Source organism: Pleurodeles waltl, chromosome 12 (assembly GCF_031143425.1).
Source record: "Pleurodeles waltl isolate 20211129_DDA chromosome 12, aPleWal1.hap1.20221129, whole genome shotgun sequence".
NCBI classification, from domain to species: Eukaryota; Metazoa; Chordata; class Amphibia; order Caudata; family Salamandridae; genus Pleurodeles; species Pleurodeles waltl.
Genome location: NC_090451.1, coordinates 81,282,562 through 81,301,818, shown reverse-complemented (window position 1 = coordinate 81,301,818; position 19,257 = coordinate 81,282,562). Strand labels below are relative to the sequence as shown.

At 42.3% G+C, this 19,257-nt stretch overlaps 1 protein-coding gene across 1 annotated transcript in view; it reads left to right on the top strand.

Moving 5' to 3' along the window:
- Window positions 1-19,257, top strand: part of AP3D1 (adaptor related protein complex 3 subunit delta 1) — a 437,106-nt gene that overhangs the window by 37,431 nt on the left and 380,418 nt on the right. The gene's annotated exons all lie outside the window — the stretch shown is intronic.

Sequence of the window (19,257 nt, the reverse complement as noted above, 5' to 3'; positions counted from 1 at the left end):
CATTGTCCTGAGGGAGGGGTAGTAACGTAGCTGGGTTCAAGACATTGCACCGCTTCAAAGTAATATTTGGACTGAACAATGTTAATTCGTAACCCGTTAGACGAGCACTGGTGAGGTGCTGCGTCTGTGTCTTGTTTAACAAAATATCAACGGCATGAGGAACCATCACAGTGAGCGGATTGCCACCAACAAACCCTTCACTTTGTTTCACCGCAGCTGCTGCAGAAGCCACTCCTCTAAGACAAGTAGGCAAAGCTTGCGCCACAGTGTCCAAGGTGGAAGAGAAGTATGCACAAGGGCGTTGTCTCCCACCTTGATCCTGTGTCAAAACAGACAATGTACAGCCATGCTTTTCATGCACAAATAAAACAAATGGTTTGCTGTAATCCGGATTACCCAATACAGGAGCAGAGCACATCGCCTTTTTTAATTCTTGAAAAGCCTCCTCACATTTGTCAGTCCAAGGTACAGGAGAGGGCACATCTGAAAGTGTCAGAGCAGTCAATGGTTTTGCTATAAGTGAAAAATTTGGAATCCACTGTCTGCAAAAGGATGTAAATCCCAAAAATGCTCGGACTTCAGAAGGGGTACGTGGTGCAGTCATTGTATGAACCAGTTTAATTCTGTCTGGATGTAATCTCCTTCCCTCCTTAGAGAGGAGGTGTCCTAGATAGGTGACCTCCTCTCTACAATACTGCAATTTTGGAAGGGACACCTTATGGCCCAGAGGTGCTAAATGATGTAATAATGCAACAGTATCAGTCTTACATTGTGTCATGGAATCTGAGGCAATTAAAATATCATCAATGTACTGCAACAATGCAGAGCCTGAAGGTGGATTGAATTGGTCTAATTGACGTTTAAGACATTGACTATATATGCTCGGGGACTCAACAAATCCCTGAGGAATTCTTGTCATCGCGAATGATCTACCAAAAATCGCGAAGCTAAACAAATATTGAGATTCTTCGGCAATTGGAATGCTAAAGAACGCATTCTTCAAATCGATTACGGTGAAAAAACACGCAGAGGGTGGAATCATGGTGAAAAGACTATTCATGTCTGGGACCACGGGAAACTGGGGAATTACTATTTTATTAATTTCTCGGAGATCAATAACTAATCGATATACTGTGTTATCAGTAAATGATTGCTCACCATCTAATCTATTAGCATCATTTCGTTTCTTTACAACAGGAAGGATTGGACTGTTACATGGGCTGCTCACTATTTCCTTTATGACACCTGCATGCACAAGATCAGATATGACTGCCTTGAGCCCTTTTTCGCTTGATTTAGGTAATTTGTATTGAGGAACACGAGGTAACCGGGCACCTGGTTTGATTTTTATTACAATAGGGTCGATATCCATAATGCCTACATCATTCTTGCCTCTGGCCCATAAGCGAGGGTCTATTTCCTTTAGCTCTGGGGGTAAGTCGTATTCCTGTGAGAACATGCACCGAGTTGGGGAAACACTATCCATAGTTACATAGACACCATCCATTGAACAGTGAATAACTGCATTTAATTTCTTTAACAAATCTAATGCAAACAAGTTTTCATTGCAACCTGATGTTAAAGAGAGTGGCGTGTGTACTGTAAATGGGCCTACAGTTACTCTCATAGGTGTTGAGATGGGGCTCACCACGGGGATTCCAGAAATCCCAATTGATGTGGTATGAAGCCCAGACAGGGGAGCCCCGGGGACTGCAGAATGTGCAATAGATGTTCTGGTGGCACCAGTATCTAGAAGAAACTTATGGCCCTCTCCTTCGATTTTTACATCAATGTAGGGACCATTTTGATCTACAGGAATACTTACTCGCCCCTGGCCCTGTCTGTGGCTGTCCTAATAATTGTAGGATTCAGAAAAGAAATCATCAGCATAATATTGTCGTTCAAATGCATTGTCAAAAATATTAGTGTTACGCGGGACCTGATTCTCATTCTGCGAATTCTGATCAGTTCTACCTCTTCCTCGTGCATTACCTGCTGCGTTCCCTCTATGAAGTGACATACTTTGTCTTCCTTCCAGTAATGGGCAAGTATCACGCCAATGTCCATCCTGCTTACAGTAGGCACATTGGTTGATATTTAATCGGCGGTCTTGGGGTGGTGCAGATGCACCTCGGCCTCGACCCCTTCCCCGTCCCCTTGGTGGGCCACCCCTTTGCTGAGGGGTTGTATCCCGCTGAGGGTATGCCTGCTGTAATAATACCTTTTTCTTCAATTCTTTTACTGACTTCTCATTCTTTTCTAATTCTTCCTTGTACCTGCTCTCATAGTATTGCGCCATCTGCAAAATCTCTGCCTGTCCCTTCGTCATCCACGAACTCTCTGTTGCTTTTAATTTTTGTGATATTTCAGGTAGAAGGCCATTAACAAAGCGTTCTACAAATAGTGTGACACCTGTTACGGTGGCGAGGTCTTGACCGCTAAAATCTATGAAAGCTTGTTCAATTCTAGTAAAATAATCTGGGACATCTTCACCTATTTTCTGTTTATAAGTGGCAAGTTTTCCCCAATCCACAGTCTGAAGAGGTATAACAGTTTCTAACTTAGTCAATATCCGGTTAGGTAAATCTAAAATATCCTGATGCGTCAGGGTTCCTGGTGCCCTTTGTGCTTCTCGTGCTTCTAAACCCCCCCATGTATTTCCCAAAGTAGGTGCATCATCTACTCTTCTAATTTTATGCCAAACTTCAGGACCCAATAAAACACCAAAAAAATAGTCAATGTCTTTGAGTGTCATGGTTGTGGTGGAAATGGCAATTCTAAGGTCCCGATAGAATCCAGCTGGATTCTTTCGAGGGTCTGGCAAGTCTTTCTTTATAGCCATTACCTCCTCCCTTTTCCATGGTATATGGACAAATTGGGCCACCGGCCCGGGAGCTGGTTGTCCGGCGGCAGCTGCTGCTGCAACTGCAGCTGCAGTGGGCATATCAGGGTGCACTTCCCTCATTGGGTACCCCTTGTCATATCTATTTAGAACATCTTCCCTGGCTATGACACAAATGCGTACTCCCTCATTTATGCTGTTACTATCAAGAATACAAGCCACACTGTCCCGCCATAATTGGTTTAATTCTTGTTCATAAGGGAGAGGGGTAGAATCTGTAATACAAGACTTCCAATCCCTCTCCAATTTTTCAATCATATACAGCAGTGCTAATTGCTGTCCAAAATGTGACATCTGTTGTATTGTGTCCTTAATATCGGTGTGGGTGTAAATAGGATGTGACATCCAGTTCTCTGACTGATTCTTGATAACCCGTTTTTCCCCATCCCCAATAGTGGAGCGAGTACTAGGGGGCGAAATCGACTTAATAGGTGTGCTCCATATGGGTGAAAGTGAGTGTATGGCTGTGCACTGTCGGCGTTGTCCATTTGGGGTATTAGGGGCAGGGAACATTATTTGTAACCTTGCAGTGCTGGCTGGTAGTGGTGGGGCAGGTGGTGGAGGGATTAGGACTTGGGCTATTGGGGTAGCTTGGGCTAGAGGCTGTGGTGGTTGTGGCACATGCTGCTGTAGTGGTGCACCTGGATTTCCCAAATTGTGTCCTTGCCCTTGCTGCTGTTGCTGTGCCCCCATGATAGGTTGGGCTACTGCAGGGGGTGTGTAAGGTGGAGGTGCAGTAGGGCTATTATCTAATAGCTGTAGCATTACCTCATCTTCCTCTAATGCATGTTTGGTTTCTGTTGGCTTTGATACATAACTTCCCTCCACCTGAGCCCTATGGACTCTATCTTCAGATTCAATCCCTTTCTGGGTTTGGGACTGGTGATAAAGGGCGGCCTTTTGCATGATGGTTCTCCTATTTTCCCTCTCTATCAGTTTATCTGATTTAATTTTTCTTTTATTGGCCTCCATTTCCCATTTTCTGTACACCTCAAACATATGTTGTCTAGCCTTTTTATGAAACAAACATTCCTGTAGGTAGGTTAGTTTCTTTAAATCAAAAGACCCATCCTCTGGCCACTGGAGGTCAGGACAATGTCTAGTATATCTGCGCCATATACTATTATACAAATTGTTCTCTAAACCATAATCCTTTAACATGTCCCACCCTGGTGTTCCCTCTTTTGGGATCGGTTGCTTTTTATCTAAACGTGGCACATGATTTCGGCGAAAACAAAGACATAACCCTTGCCAACATTTCTTATTTCCCATATCTAACCTTTTAAATTTTCAAAAGACAACACACACCAAATTTTAAAATGTAACATGCACCAAAGAAACCCTTTTTCAAATGTGCACCAAAGAAGAAAAAAAAACCTTTTTCAAATGTGCACCAAAGAAGAAAAAAAAAAACCTTTTTCAAATATTTACCAACTTACAAATTGCTCCAGGCCTGGGCAAATTACTCAAACAAGAAAAACACGTGTAATACAAATTGTCAAATGGTACCTTGTACAAATGCAAATTTACCAAGAACTAATCATTCCCAAAAATGATAAGTTATCCAAAAACAATTATTCTCTCAAATGCAAGTTAAAGCAGACAAGTAGCCAGCGAGGAACAGTCTTACCTGACTATCTGCTTTTCCTGGATTTCTCTCCGGCCGCCCGTGTCAGACTAATCAGTCAAGATAAACACCGATGTTTTCAGGGACTTCGCTGGGACATCATGAGAAAGCGGGGAGAGGCCTGCCCGGTGGATAAGATGCAGCTGCTTTTGAAACTAAGTCTTTGTGCAGGGGCCCCTGGAATCTACACCTCCGGAACGGCGTCCCCCCACTGGCAGCACGTCTCGTGACAGAGCTACTGAAGATATCCACTGGAAGGTCCCTGTTCGGGCGCCAAATTGTCAAATGCACATATTTGCAGATACTTACAAATGCATTTACAAAGGAGTTTTTGACACGGAGAGCCGGAGTGAAAAATCAATGACCAAAGGTCTGTTTATTTTTGCTGCAGCAAAGAGGACAGGTTTACCACTGGCATCCCAGGCCCGAAGTAAAGTGTGCTAGCATAAAGCGTTTAACAGTGATATTTATACTCATACATCAAAGGATACATAAAATGTGTAAATAATTATATACGTCATACAGATATTTTAAGGAGTTAATCAGTTTCCACACACTGGTTCCATTCCCAGCTTTGTCCTTGCCTCCCTTCTGCAGCTGCCTGACTCCCCACATTCTTGAGACCCTTCAAAGGATTACGTGGTTCAAAGGTATAGATATCAGCCTTTCCCTCCCCAAAATACCACAGCCGAGGTCAGTTAGTTATTTGAACACACAATTATAATGAGTACAGTGCCCCAGTTAGGGAAAGGAACCAGCTGCAAGCCTATGGCGTGGAACCAGGCTTATTTTACCTAAACAAATATACATAAGATAACATATGTGATAGACAGTGCGTTCAGAGACAACAAAAGCTCAAACTTACACGTGTAAAAGAAACGAAGCAATTCAAAATGAATTCTAACATTACGCAGCACAGGAACACGTGTCACTGCGTTTTTAGTAACCTTTGCACTAGGAACAGTTGTTTTTTGTTAAAATCTGCAGATTATGTACCAATGATGGATTATGTGGCAAATCTGATTATGCGCAAAACGTCGCAGCCGCACAACCTCATAATTCCAGTGGCCCAGCCTGCAGCCAAACAGAGCTGCATCTCGAAATGGCAGGCGCTCTGCCTGCGTTTGAGGTGCTTGCCTTGAGGATCCGGGGCTCCTCCTCAGCCCATCACAGTGGCAGATAGAGAGGTAGGGCGAAGGGCGGACCAAGGACAGGAATGAGGACTGGTCACACCTCTAACCATCTGCTAACCCAGTGATCCATTTCACTTTGCCAGGGGTTGTTATTTTTTCTACGTGTTTGTGTTTCTCAGTGTTCATTGCTAAGAGCAAACTAAACTCTCTATAAAGTAAGTGTATAAAGTGTTTCACACTTTGAGGTAATTTATGTTAATTCTATAAAAAATGGTTGCATTTGGCCATTCGGAAAGGGACTCCACACGTTATTTTTTGTCTTCATGACCCACTCGTGTATGTTACATGTGTAATGTAGTACTTCGTGTTAAGACGAGATCGTCGCATGTTATGAATTTCGGTGCCTGCGGAGAGCACCCACACGTTGTTCCTTAGAAGCAGGATTTTAAATAAGACGTGTATAAGAATCTGGCCTGACATTACATTTCCACTGTGTTCACTTTCCTACTAACATTGAAGCGACATTATCACACTAGTTCGTGGTTAGTGCTTAGATCTCACCAGCTATCTTGAAAAAAGGCCCTCCAGGGAGTTATTAGGAGGTGATTGATGGATGTTCCTGCGGTAGCATGTCCTGTTCCGGAGAGACATTTATCAGCACTGGCTCAGTTTCATGAACAGTACCTTTAAAGTTATGTTAACATAAAGTTCTTGCTGACAAAGATTTATGAGACTCAAGTGCAGCAAAGGCCCCTGGGGTACAAGAGCGGAAGATCGATGGGGCCCTCCGGCTGAAGTTATGGGCTCCTTGCGGAAGCTGGTTACCTTAAATTCAAGAAGCTTGAAAACTTAACTTTTCAGAGCAGGCTGTGCCCTGAGCCGCAGGGGAGCTCTTGGTTTGCACGTTTCTGCCTTTCTTTCGTTCTAGTGTTGTGAAGTGGCCGAGTGACTTTTAACCATTTATATAATTTATGAATATTAATGAAATGCAAAATTATCTCCTCACAGAAAAAATAATATAAATTGGACCCATAGAGAGCGGCTTCACATTTTGAATGGGGACCATGGAGTATCTTCTTGTTTGTGCTCCCCCCCCGTCCGCACACAAGGCATCAAGAGCCTTAATCCCATGACCTGGCACTAATCCCATGACTGGAAGCACGAGTGCCGTTCACTGGTTTCGCAGGAGTGGGCCATGGATCTGCTGAGATGGCCGTTCTGGTGATGAGGAAGGAATGTCAGTGTAGGGGGTTTGCATAAATAAGGTTTTCAGCATCAAAGTGGTCCGCAAAAAGCGACTGCTTCAGCTGGCAAGACTTGGAAGGAACTCTTGCGTCTCAGTCAGTGAGCTTTGTCGTAGCCTGCTGGAAATGGGTTTATTTTGTTCTTGCTCTGATTATGTATTTTTTCATCCTGAGTTATAGTTTGACTCTGTCTACAGCTGTCCACAAAGTGCTATTCCCTTGGTCCCCAGTTTCTTTGCCCAATCGGATTCCCATGTTGTGTAATAGATCATGACACCATCAGTACAGTTGCAACCAAACTGATTGTATTTTTCCCTCAGTTTTCAAGTCTCATACTAGTTACCTGCCTTCTCCGCTGCTTTTCTCTGGTCTTATATTGGAATTTTCAAATTGAGCATTTAAAGAACAACGAAACATACCTGAGTTTTTAAAATGGACCTTTTAGAATAGATGCATTTGTGGATTTTTGTAATGCCTCGATAGTTGGATTTCATTTTAAAATTAACTATCTTGTGAGGTGTATAAAACTGATGTGTAATCAGGATAGCTGCTTGCACAGCAATTAAATTATGTTTATAATATAAATGTCGCCTACAAAATACCTTATTTTATTCAAAGGCCACAGAATCCTTCGTAATGATTATCTTTTCAATGGCTCCTTCAGCCAGTCCATTCTTTCATCATCCGGTAAATCTCTTTGCGACTTCCTCAGGGCTGTAATACTGAACTCAAAATAACAACTTTATAACCTAAGTAGCAATGAAAGTATGCTTCTGATTTCTTCTTAGCCTTTGTGGAACTTCAACGAAAAGCTTGGTCTCTTTATTAAGGTAACCAGTGTGCATGGTGTGATTTGCACCCTGCACAACCATCCAGTTTAGTTGCATTTTTTACAAAGGTCCAATGACTGGTACCCGTGGCATTTGCAAAGAAGTAGGTTTACTCTTGTGTAGTTTGAACTCCCACAGTCCTGCTTTTCTTGCTTCTCTCTTGTATTAAAAGGGATTTAAAAAGTTGATTTACTCGGCTACTTTGGCAGTTCTTCTGTAATAATTGCTTCAGACCTCTGAAACCTATGAATGATGGTTTATATTTGGCCTGTATTTCAGAAATTACATCAAATAAAAGCACAGATACGACAGCTAAATCTACAGCTAAATCCAAGCAAATACCTTGTGGTTCCTGTAAAGTGAAAGGGCGCTGGATGGTCATTTGAGCCTGGGTTGAGATAAGTGCAGTCACCGCCGAACAATCAGGAAAAGTGCAAGCAGTATCCTTGTCGGCTGCAGAGCTTTATAGAGTAGTTTAAAGAACTGAGTACTGTTGGTTTAGGTTGGACTGTTGGTTCGAACGGGATTCCCGGGTTGTCTACTTAACGCATAGGAAATCAACACATTACTTATTTTGCTGTGGATACTTATTGCAGGAGTTGGAAATAAAACTGGAAAATTCAAGCACCACTCTAAAAAAACAAAAAAAATATTGCAGATGGCAGTATTCATGAGATAAAACATGCTTTGCGTTATTAAAAGTTCATTGGGTTCCGTGGCAAGTGTTTTTAAACTTACATTTCTGTTTGATGCACAAATTCAGAACAATGGTTCGGTAAAGGCACTTGCTCTGCAAGTGTAACACTCGGAAGGTGGTAGCTTAACAATTTCTAAACAGACTTAATTTACTTCTGGCTAAGTTCCGGGGAGGATCTATGAAGGACTATATGAATGATCCATGAAGGACTATATGAATGATCCATACGGAGTAGGTACTTACTCACCAGACTTACAGCAGTGTATTCGGGCCTCGCCTTGAGTGCGCAATAATGCTGTAAATCCCAGTATAACCCAATCTAGGGCAATGTGTGTGAAATCTGCATAATTTACTTTTGCCTATTTAACCATTTTGGAAAAATTACACACGCTTTTCGTACATGTCTGTAACATTTTGTGAAATGCATTTAGCACTGTATTTTATTTCAAAGTGTACCCTTGCGTCTATTTAGGATGTAAGGTTGCATTTCGGACAGGAATTGCTACAGTAATTCACCTCTTACTATCAAATGCTAGTTTGTTGGTTTATTTAGATTGGCAGTTGAAAGATACAGAATGGCCAGATTTGCCGAAGTACTAACTTGGATTATTAACCTTATTATCCTTGACCACAGGCGGGCGGTTCTTGCAGTGTGATTGTGTATGTGTTAGGCACTATGACCCAGGCCGTGAAAACTTCTTTCACCTGAGCTCAGGGCGAGTCTTGCAGTGTTCCGAGTTGTAATTGCACTCCATGTTGGCAGCATACATTTTTGCCTCGTTTATCACTACATGAACTGTAAACCCCAGGTCGTGAATTTGTTAATTCCTCTGTTTAATATTAGAAATATTGTTTTGTTACTTGTCCTATTGAAGACCGTCTCATTTACAGATCCCACTCTCTGGCCCTTGTCTGAACCGTAACACATCTCTAGGGTGATCTGAATCCTTCCTTGGGAAGCAAGCTGTTCATTTACAGGTAGTGGAAGGAAGCCCTGCTGGGTACGTCTTTTTTAGCCATTTGTGTTGGTTACTTTTAGGTACATTTAGGTGCAGTTTTGGTGAAGTCTGTGCTGGGAGGAGGCTGCTGGTGTAGACAGCCAGCTGACTGTTGTGGAGGCTCCACTGTTGCCCCAGTGCTTTGGACAATGGGAGTGGATGGAGAGTGAGTGTGCTCTTCACAACTCTGGCAGTGACCACTCGGTGAGGCAGAGATGGTTGGCTTTTTATTTTGTGAGTCTGCAAAGGAGGCTGCTGTAGAGAGTGGTGTTTATACCTGGAGTCCATGACACCTAGTCAAGGAGTCAGCAATTGCTTAAAAAATCAACTATAAAACCTAATATTTTTAAACACATTTTAAAATTTGAAAAGTTGAAATTGGATGCTAAAAAGTAAGTTGGTATCCTCAGCGTGATTCTTGTGAGCAATGCAAGTACAGCAACAATCTAATATGGATATCGGTGGTACAATGGAAGCAATGGTAGGCAGAAAAAAAAAGAAAGTTTGCATTAAGAGCAAAAAGAGAGTGATATGCTGGAGTTGTCCCATTTCACTTGGCCTTTTATTAATAAAACCATATATTAAAAAGCTCCAACTTTCCTGTTCAATAAAAAGTGATTTTTTTAAAAATGTTTTTTTGTTTGTGAATCCAATAAAATATTTGTTTGTGTATTTGTTTGATTTAGTTTTTTCTGTATTTTGAGTGTGCTTTGATGTTTAAGGACTTAAAGTTGCTTAGACTGAGGTGCTTGGTTTGGAGCAACGATTCATTCAGTGGTGGTGGGTTGGGTGGGGGGGGCATAGAAGAGAAGGGTAAGAACTGCTAGCTTGGAGATTTCCAATGGACATGGTCATGAACATTTTATACGTTTAGCAAATCGTTTTAAGCCTAATCCAATCCAATATCTTTATTCAGTGAATTTCGCCATCAATATATAAAAAAATCAAACAGATACAGGCACATAAAATTAAAATAAAAGAATGAGAAGAAGAAAATCCATAACATATTGAGTGTAATAAAATAAATTGAAACATAAAAATAAGATAAAACAGCTTAAAAGAAGTTAAGACCGAATGGAGACAGTTAAGTGGCTACCTTAAAAGTGCATTACAATATTTTTGTTAAAGTGCTTTCTGCCTAATCCTCTACATTCCCATCAGGAGTCTCAACACTGCAAAAACAACAAATTGCTTTGTGTCAGATTGCATAATTCTTAGGCTGCTTTAAATTCCCTTACCCCAAAACTGTGGCATAGTGGGACAACTCATTTCATCCTAATGCTATGATACATGGGGCAGAAGAATATAACATGTTCAATAGTTTCTTGACATGAGTTGCAAAATGCAAAAACAACAGATGATGGGCCGAATGTAGAACAAATCAAACATTCACCTCTAGCCACAGATATGGCTCCATCACTTTTTTTGCTCACCAAGCCATTCCTGTTTGGACCCTGCCATATGCGAATCAGTCTTGACCCTGCTCCCCATGGGAACAGTCCAGCCCGAACTGCCAGACCAAAGCTTTCTTGCGTCGCTAGGTTCTATATCATCCATGAACTGCTCTAGTGCAAAATCGACTTTCTGCATAAGAAAGATCTGCGTCATTGAACCCAAATTGGGCTGACTATACAGTAAGTGTTTTTGGTATGACCAGTAAGCTCTCTTAACTTGCTCCTTAGAGATCATGCATGCCTGTTCTGGAGCAGGACACAGGCGCTCAAGACTGATGGAAGTTAGTGTGATTCTCACATACTTAACCCACAGGAGTTTGCCCACCCCCGGGCAGGCACAACTCTTCAGACAAAACCCTGTTGATGAGAGCTCAACTCCAGTGTTGACCAAATCTCTTCTAAAACAGAAGATGTTACCTCACTATGTCAGAGATACTTTCAAGCCCCAAATCCATCTGCAGGGGTAGCAGCTTTGTACTTATTGGTAGGCCAACCAATTGTCGCATAAAGTGCTTCTCTGTGGTTATCAATGTGGGTACCTGTTTATGCTCCTAGAGCTTGACTCCATACAAAGCAGATCCCAGCACCTTATGATTATAGACCTTTAGGGCCGGGGAAACGGGACTGTATGGGGACACCGTATGCATCTTCAACAGCCCCCCCCAGAGATTTGATCTAGTTTTAGTCCACACCTTGCGATGTGAGGCTGCCATCTGAAATGCTGAAGTCAGGACTACACCCAAATACTCAAAGGTGTGGTCTCGCTCCAGAGGGCTCCCCATCAGTGTTGGGTTCGGGTGAGTGGAGTGACAGGGATTAAAACCCATATACCTAGTCTTTGCAAGATTAACGTGTATGCCTTTCACTCTGCAGAAATTATCAAATCTATCAAGAATTTTTTGCAAGCCCATGGGAGATTTGGAGAGAAGTAATGTATCGTCGGCAGACTTCAGGGAAGGAACCCTGATGTTGGCCAGGCGCGGTATGTCAGACTCACTTTGCTCTACATACCTTACTAAATCAATTGTGAGAAAGGAAAATAACTTGGGTGCAAGGACTCACCCCTGCCTGACTCACCTATTAACCAGGAAGCTATTAGTCGGCTCCCCCATCTGCCCAAATCTTACTTGGGCAAAGAAGTTATCATGCAACCTTATAATCGTATTCAGCAGATAGAGCGGAACCCCCATATCGGCCAGAGTTTGCCACAACTTCAAACAGGGGATGGTTAAAAGCAGACCTAAGGTCAGCAAACACCATATATAGGCGCCCACCCCCCAACTGTACAGTCTTCCAGTATAATAGATAAAGACACAAGACCTAATCCAGTGTGCTAGAACGCTCTCTGAAGCCTGCTTGTAGAGGGGTCAGTATAGCAAAAGTGGTCATCCAGTCTTGGAGTTTGCCAAGGATGACCCTAGAGAAGACTTTTTGAGTGCTCTCAATTAGGCTTATCAGCCTATAATTAGTGGGGAGGACTCTGGGCCCCTTCTTATTAATAGGGACGATCTCAGCTCCAGCCCAGGTTGAAGGAATAGTGGCTCCTTTCAATATGGCATTAAAAAGGATAGTAAAATAGGGAGTCCATACTTGAACTTCATCCAAATAAAGATCCCCAGTGATCTTATCAACCCCCCCTTGGTTTTATACCACGCAGTCTTATTAATGGCCTGACTTACTTCCTCAAGACCAAAACGGATATTCTCCTGCATGCTGCTTATCAGAGTGGATAATCTAATAATTGGTTGAGGATCAGTGTAACTAGCTGTAGCTACATCACAGTTATCTGGGTCATGATAGTCCGGTTTCTTCTCAGGAGAATTCAAATTAGAAAAATGTGCAACCCATTCTAACATTGTAATGTAATTTTCCACAGGAATAAACCCATCTTTTCTCTTAACTGCTGCAAGGATGCCTTCCCATTTCTTGATTTCCCACTCTCTTGACCACCCGTTTAGGGTATTTATGTCCCCTTCTGGATGCTTGCATTACTAGTCTGCCATTTGATTTGATTGCACCTGCTGGCACCTTCTTAGCCTGACTGAAGCTTGCATTGTACCACGTTGGAGATCTAGGCTTCCTAACTGAGCGGCTGGCCTTTTTGAAAAAATGGCACCTAATTTTGAAAACATTTGGGCGTGGATGAGACTGAAGTTGGTTAGAGTCCCACTCTGGTCTGTGGGTGTGTTTAATAGTGACATCTTCTCCCCAATCGCCTCAGAAACTGCTTTATAGACTTCAGTGATCGACTCCCTAGAATGTGATAACACACTCCACCTTACCCTTCGCTCGTTTGGGGCCGCAGTTAAACTTTTATCAAAAGGCTCATTATCCTCTGGCTATGCAGTTAAAATAAGATTCCTTAGTTCTAGATCCAGCACATTATGATCGCTATCCTGGTGGGGAACAACCTCCATATCACTTAACTTCGGCCAGAGCTGGAGGTCAAGTAAACCGTAATCAATTAGACTTGTGGACTGTGGGCTATTGAAGGTATGTTTGCCTTCTTTATCCGACCTCGACCTACCATTACACACTCTCAATCCTCCATTCAATACTAAGGAGTTAAGTTGGAGAGCCAGGGGGTGGGGGAGATCCTTTTTTATAGGAGGTTAGCTATCTCGGGGGGTGCCATAATTGGTCTTCTTTGCTTAAATAAAATTCCACATGAGCATGTAGGGGCTCAAACTGAGAAGTAAAATCTCTTCCTACAATCTTAACAGTCTCGCCCGGTAGACCCGCCAAATGGACAGATAGCATTTGGATTGCTCCAGATTCGGATTTTCTTATAGTTGGGCTGTAATAAACATTATAGATGAAACATGTAGCCGTACCTGGAGACATTAAAGAAATGCACAGTAGGTTCCGGGAATCTAACACAATTTCCTTAATACTACACTTAAGGGTAGTTTTGACCAAATTGTTAAACCCAGAGCTGGTGTACCCCTGCCAGGAAAAAGTGCCTCCTTACTATGTCACAAACCCTGAACAGTGCACTGAGACTGTTGACCAAGTTTCCTAGAATATACATGTATCATAAGTATCAGTGAATGCACACCACTCAGGGCAGGACAGTTTGGTTGTCAGACCAACTACATTCCAGGATAACAACCTGGTGGTTGTAACAGGGCGAGCCCTCACCTCCTGGGCACTCCCATCCTCAAGCTCGTCATACATCGACAAAAGGGTCCCGCCCGTGCCCACATGTTCCCTAGCAGCCGCACGACAAAGGAAAGTCCCTACCCCCACAAGGGGGGCACTGGCACTAGCACGTTCGTCAACATGGAGTGTGACAGCTATAAGCACAAACATACTAAACAGCCACATTTTTAACAAGTTGTGGCAGTGTGTATCTAGTATAGTCAGTAGTGCGCACACACACGGAGCCTTACTTCCTTTCTACCCGTTGTGCTGTGAGGTGTTTTTGTAAACCATCTATTGCAGGCAGGTTTCAGTTTAATGAACACTGACTACTATGTGGGCTAGTTGTGGCATTGTGTGTTGGGGATGTTAAACCCGTCCTTAGAATTGGTGTTCAGGCGATGGTCAGTTAGGCGGGCCTATCTGAAGAGTATCCAGTCCTCACTGTCTCTGGGAGCCTGCCTTGTCTTCGGCAGTGGTGAACTCATTGTGCATCTCCCCGGCTCATGTTTACATTGTGCTAGTTCACGGCAGGTGGTAGTTCCTCGGGCTGTACATTAAAGCAGACCTCGCTTCAGTCTTTTTATAGCGCTTCCTCTTTGTGAGATGCTTCTTCATTCTGGAATGTTGCGCAGTGTGTGCTCTGCATTTCCTGTTCATATTGAATGCACTGAAAGAGGATGTTACAGATTGTGATTTCACTATCAGTCGGAATCCCGGCTTTAACTAGTAGATTCCCCCACTCCCTTTCCCCTTTTGCCTTTTTGGTATTGCCTACCAGACAGCTTTTTCCTGCCTGTAAGTGATCGCCTCTCGTGGACCATACCAAAAAACGTACGGTGAGAATAGAGCCCTTCCATTGCTTGCCCTTGGTTAACTTTATTACCACACTCACTTGTTTGTTTTTAATTTGATGACTTGCCTTCCCCATGTGTTTGCCCTCTCCTAGAGATTTGTTTCTATTCTTTGATTGGCAGCCTGTACCCCTCCACTTTTCGCATTTAGTGAACTACTTATTTTTTTCTTTCAAGCAGTCCCTGAGTGTGCATGCATTGACAAGTAACACCAACAGAGTAAATAGGTCAACTCGGCTCTACCTACTGGCTTTGCCAATGATGGTTATTTCCAGCAGTCTTGCTGTGTAGGATCAGTGATATAGGCCAACAGATATCATAGTATCACCTTGGTTTGACTTGTCTGCCTCGTCCTATTTCCACCTTATGCCTCTTTCTTCTACAAACGTCTCTTCCCTTTCGCTATCTCATTCTTACAGGTTCTTTTAGTCCCTATATTCTGTCTTTCTACACTTTCCTCCCTGTTCGGCTTTTCTCTTTGTTGCAATCTGGATCAAAGTCTGATGACAGTAAAAAGTCTTGGTCCACAGTATGACTACTAGTACAAATCACCAGCACAAATTAAGCATTGGAACATTCATTTGCACCAACATTTAACGTCTGCGGACCTTCATTAAAGTTCCTGCTAAAAGTGAGAGAGACACACCGACAACAACAAACTATAAACGCCCATGCACAGCATACAGTATTTGGAAAATCTTATTGGCTTCCTCAATTCATAACATCAAATCTTCCTCACTATCCCACCTCTTGCTTGGCTCATCCTTCTCCTACCCCTTCCCAATCTCGTCATGCACTTTTTATCCTAACATTCTCATTACAGCTCCTGTCCTCCGAATTCCACATCCTTCCATCCACTGTTTTCATAATAATTAACTTTGTTACTCTTTAAAGTTCAGTATATCAACCCTTCCCTTTCATTACAATTGTTCGAAGTCTGACTTTCACCCATTCATTCTACTTAACTTCCACGTTTTTGTAGCTTTTCCTGCATTAACGCCTTTTTGCTTTGTTTGCTCATTAGCTATCTTAACCAACCTGGACACAACACAGTGTTTGATTTCCTCTTTAAATGGTATCAATCCTGCACTCACATGGGGCTGTGTCTGTTCGTCTCCACCCATTCATACATCTCCCATTTTTCACTCATTCATCATCCGTCTTTTGCTCCTCTGCACCACCCTACCTTCAGGCCCCACTGAACCTCGCCACCAAATGATCAGTCTACAATCCCCTTAATTTTGAAAATATCTTCTCTTTCCTACATAAAATAAAACATCGCAATCAGAAGATATAAAACAGGGAGCCCTTGTGCTGCGGAAACCTCAGTCAAAAGCAATGCCATTTAATTGTTGAGGCTTTCAATACTACATGTACTCTTGCCATTTGCATTGGCGATCCAGCTTCACAAGACTATCACGGCTGGCCATCCAAATGACTGTACGATGTCTAGATTAACTTTCTCCAACACAAGGTAGGTCATCTATCGAATACTGAAACACGGTAATCTTGCCCACACTATCTGTGAACTTTGCACGCTTTCTTGCCTCTCTTTACAACTTCTTATCACTTAGCGCCACAGGCAATCCATTTTCTCCTTGGGTTTGATTTTCGTTATTCCTGAGGGCTCCCAGTATAGATAGTCCATCAGCTGTTTCATTTCCGACTCTGACTGATTTGCCTTCTCTAAACAGAATTTTCTACCAAGACCCACAGCTCCTCTTAAACCAACCAGTATCCAGACTCCTTAACTTCCTTCCTTCTCAAAAACCTGTCCCTCTGAATTTGTCACAAACCTTATTCCAGTAGCTCTGCCAGTCACATTCCTCAATCTCTCTTCTAAAATGGCATCTTCTGATGTACTAAAAACCTATTCACCCATTCTGAACTTTCGGGAGCCTTGAGTAACAGCACTTTGATTTCTTGACCCAGGTACACACCATATACATGTTGCGCAGTTGTAGCACACCTATGGATACTCAGAACCTATGCATGTGCCAGCTGCTCCTTTAAAGAATTGTGATATGCTCTAACAACCGATCTGCTAATCCAAACAAATATCTAAGGCTTTGGAATTGTCCAAATCATTGCCAAGGCTTCTTTTTCCACTTAAACTTGATTTTATGTCTTTTATTTTCACTAACCGGACACGTATGATAGTGACCTTCCCCCTTTTCTCTTCGAATAGCTGTGGCCTAACCCACTTGTATCAGTACCACTAGTCCTTATCCTTAACCTTTGGGCATACATTCTAACACTCCATTTTGACATAATTCTTTCCTTTCAAGATGTAAATTCTTAATTGCAATCCCTGGTCTACTCAGATCTCATACCTTTCTTGACTAATCTCTTCAAATGAACTTTTCCAACTGCTAACTTCCTGATGAATTTACCAAAAAAAACACAACCCCTAGGAAAGTTAATATTTCCTCTTAGTGTTTTGGTTCAGTTGTCTCCATAGCTGCCTTCACATAGCTCTTCTCTGGCTTAACCCAACCTAATCACTCTTGTCAGTTTTCTCTGTACCATTACAGGTGCAACCAGCTCACTTAATTCTACTGCATTAGTAATACCTTCTTACCACAGCCAGTAAGGGGCAGATGCACAAAGCCTTTTTTCAGTTGCAAACGGCCCAATTCGCAGATTCAGGCTGTTTGCGACCATAAAAAAGGCCTTTTTTGATGTATCAAACCCAACTTGCGATTCAGTAACACATTAGCAAATTGTAGTTTGGGTTTTTGACCTAATACCGATTTTTAAAAAAAATGTATTTGAAAGGGGTGTGTTTAGGGCATCCTTTCCAAATGTCAAATCATAGTAGTGTCCAATAGACCACTGCCTGCTCATAAAAACAAAATTTACACTTTTTTTTATGTATTTATTTATTTTTTGTTCTAAACACATCCCGTTTTCCTTTAAGGAAAAGGGGTTGCATTTAAAGGGAAAACATTCTTCATTTAAAAGCACTCACAGACATGGTGGTCTGCTGACACCTGCATGCCGCCATTCCTGTGATTGCTGCGATTCCCAGTGGGTCACTATTTGCATCATACCTCATTAATATTCATTAAGTAGGTTGAGTTGTGACCCCCTACAGAATAGCTAATTTGCAAAGCGCCCTATTAGTGTAGTAATTGGTGAAGAGACCTATGTACTAACTGCAAAAATACTGGTTGCAAATTGCAACCAGTATTTTATGACCTGTTGGCCACAACCCTAACTTTAAATGCTTTCTTTATAGTCTCCCTCACACTCGCTAACTTGTTACTCACCTTTCGTATCACTGTGATATCTCCCTTGGCTAATTCTTTGAAGAGGCCTCCTTCAGACTTTCTAACTCCTCACAGAAACCCGAGGACTTCCATCAATTCATATTAGAACCACTATACACTATGCTGTGCCAGTCTTTTTGTGGCTTTGCAATTAGTTTTGAAAGCGTCTTCTTTTGGTATCGAGTAATTTGGGCATTTTGTAACACACATTGTGTTTTAGACTTGTTTTCAGACTGAATATTTTGCTCCAGTCTTCCCAGTCCACTATTGTAGATGCAGTTCGGTCGGTGGAGTTCACTTTACTCACATTTCAGTAGTTTTGGATGACTATTTTGGTGTAGCCACTGCTGCAGATTTGTTTGTGCTTCCTGCCACTTGTCAAAGAAGAATATTTTGTTCAGTTGTTAATGATCGATTCTATGCTGCTGGTGAAAGGGCGGCCAGGCATGTTTAAGGCTTGCTACAGATCGTGATAATGCTGTTGGTACATGAATCTATCTTTGAGCAGTTTTGCATCACGGATGCCTGATGTGCTGCTGTAGACCTCCCGCTTGATGCCATTTACTCACCTCCTTTGCTGTGTTAGATTCTGGGTTGAATAAACAGTGGCGAACACACTTCACAGGATCTAATGTACAAATGATCATTATTGCAAGAGAATATTATTTTTAGAAATTGTATTAGGAGATCTTCGCAAGTAATTTTGTTTCACAAATAAACATTAATTGACGTTATTTTTACATTGTCAATTTATGGTAACAGGGGTTACTCCTAACAATGATATCATATAAATAGGTGCAGTATTTTTCTGGTCGCATTTTTTCGACATTTGCTTAAATCAGGCTTTGCAACTATTGTTAACCTACGCAAGGAGCTGGCTGATGGAAGCATAGATACATCAGATCACCTTCCTTTTCAGTGCAGTGAGATATACCGGCTGCTGTGAGTGATGGGCAGTCGCTGCTGATCTGATTCTTCCTTTCACTCATCAGCTCTTAAAGACCTCATTGTTAATAGGCCTCTCTGTTTAGATCCAGACATGACTGGCTACTGCCTCTCCAGGCTTTGTCACTCCGGGTTGCATACTGTGCTCACAGTGCATTCA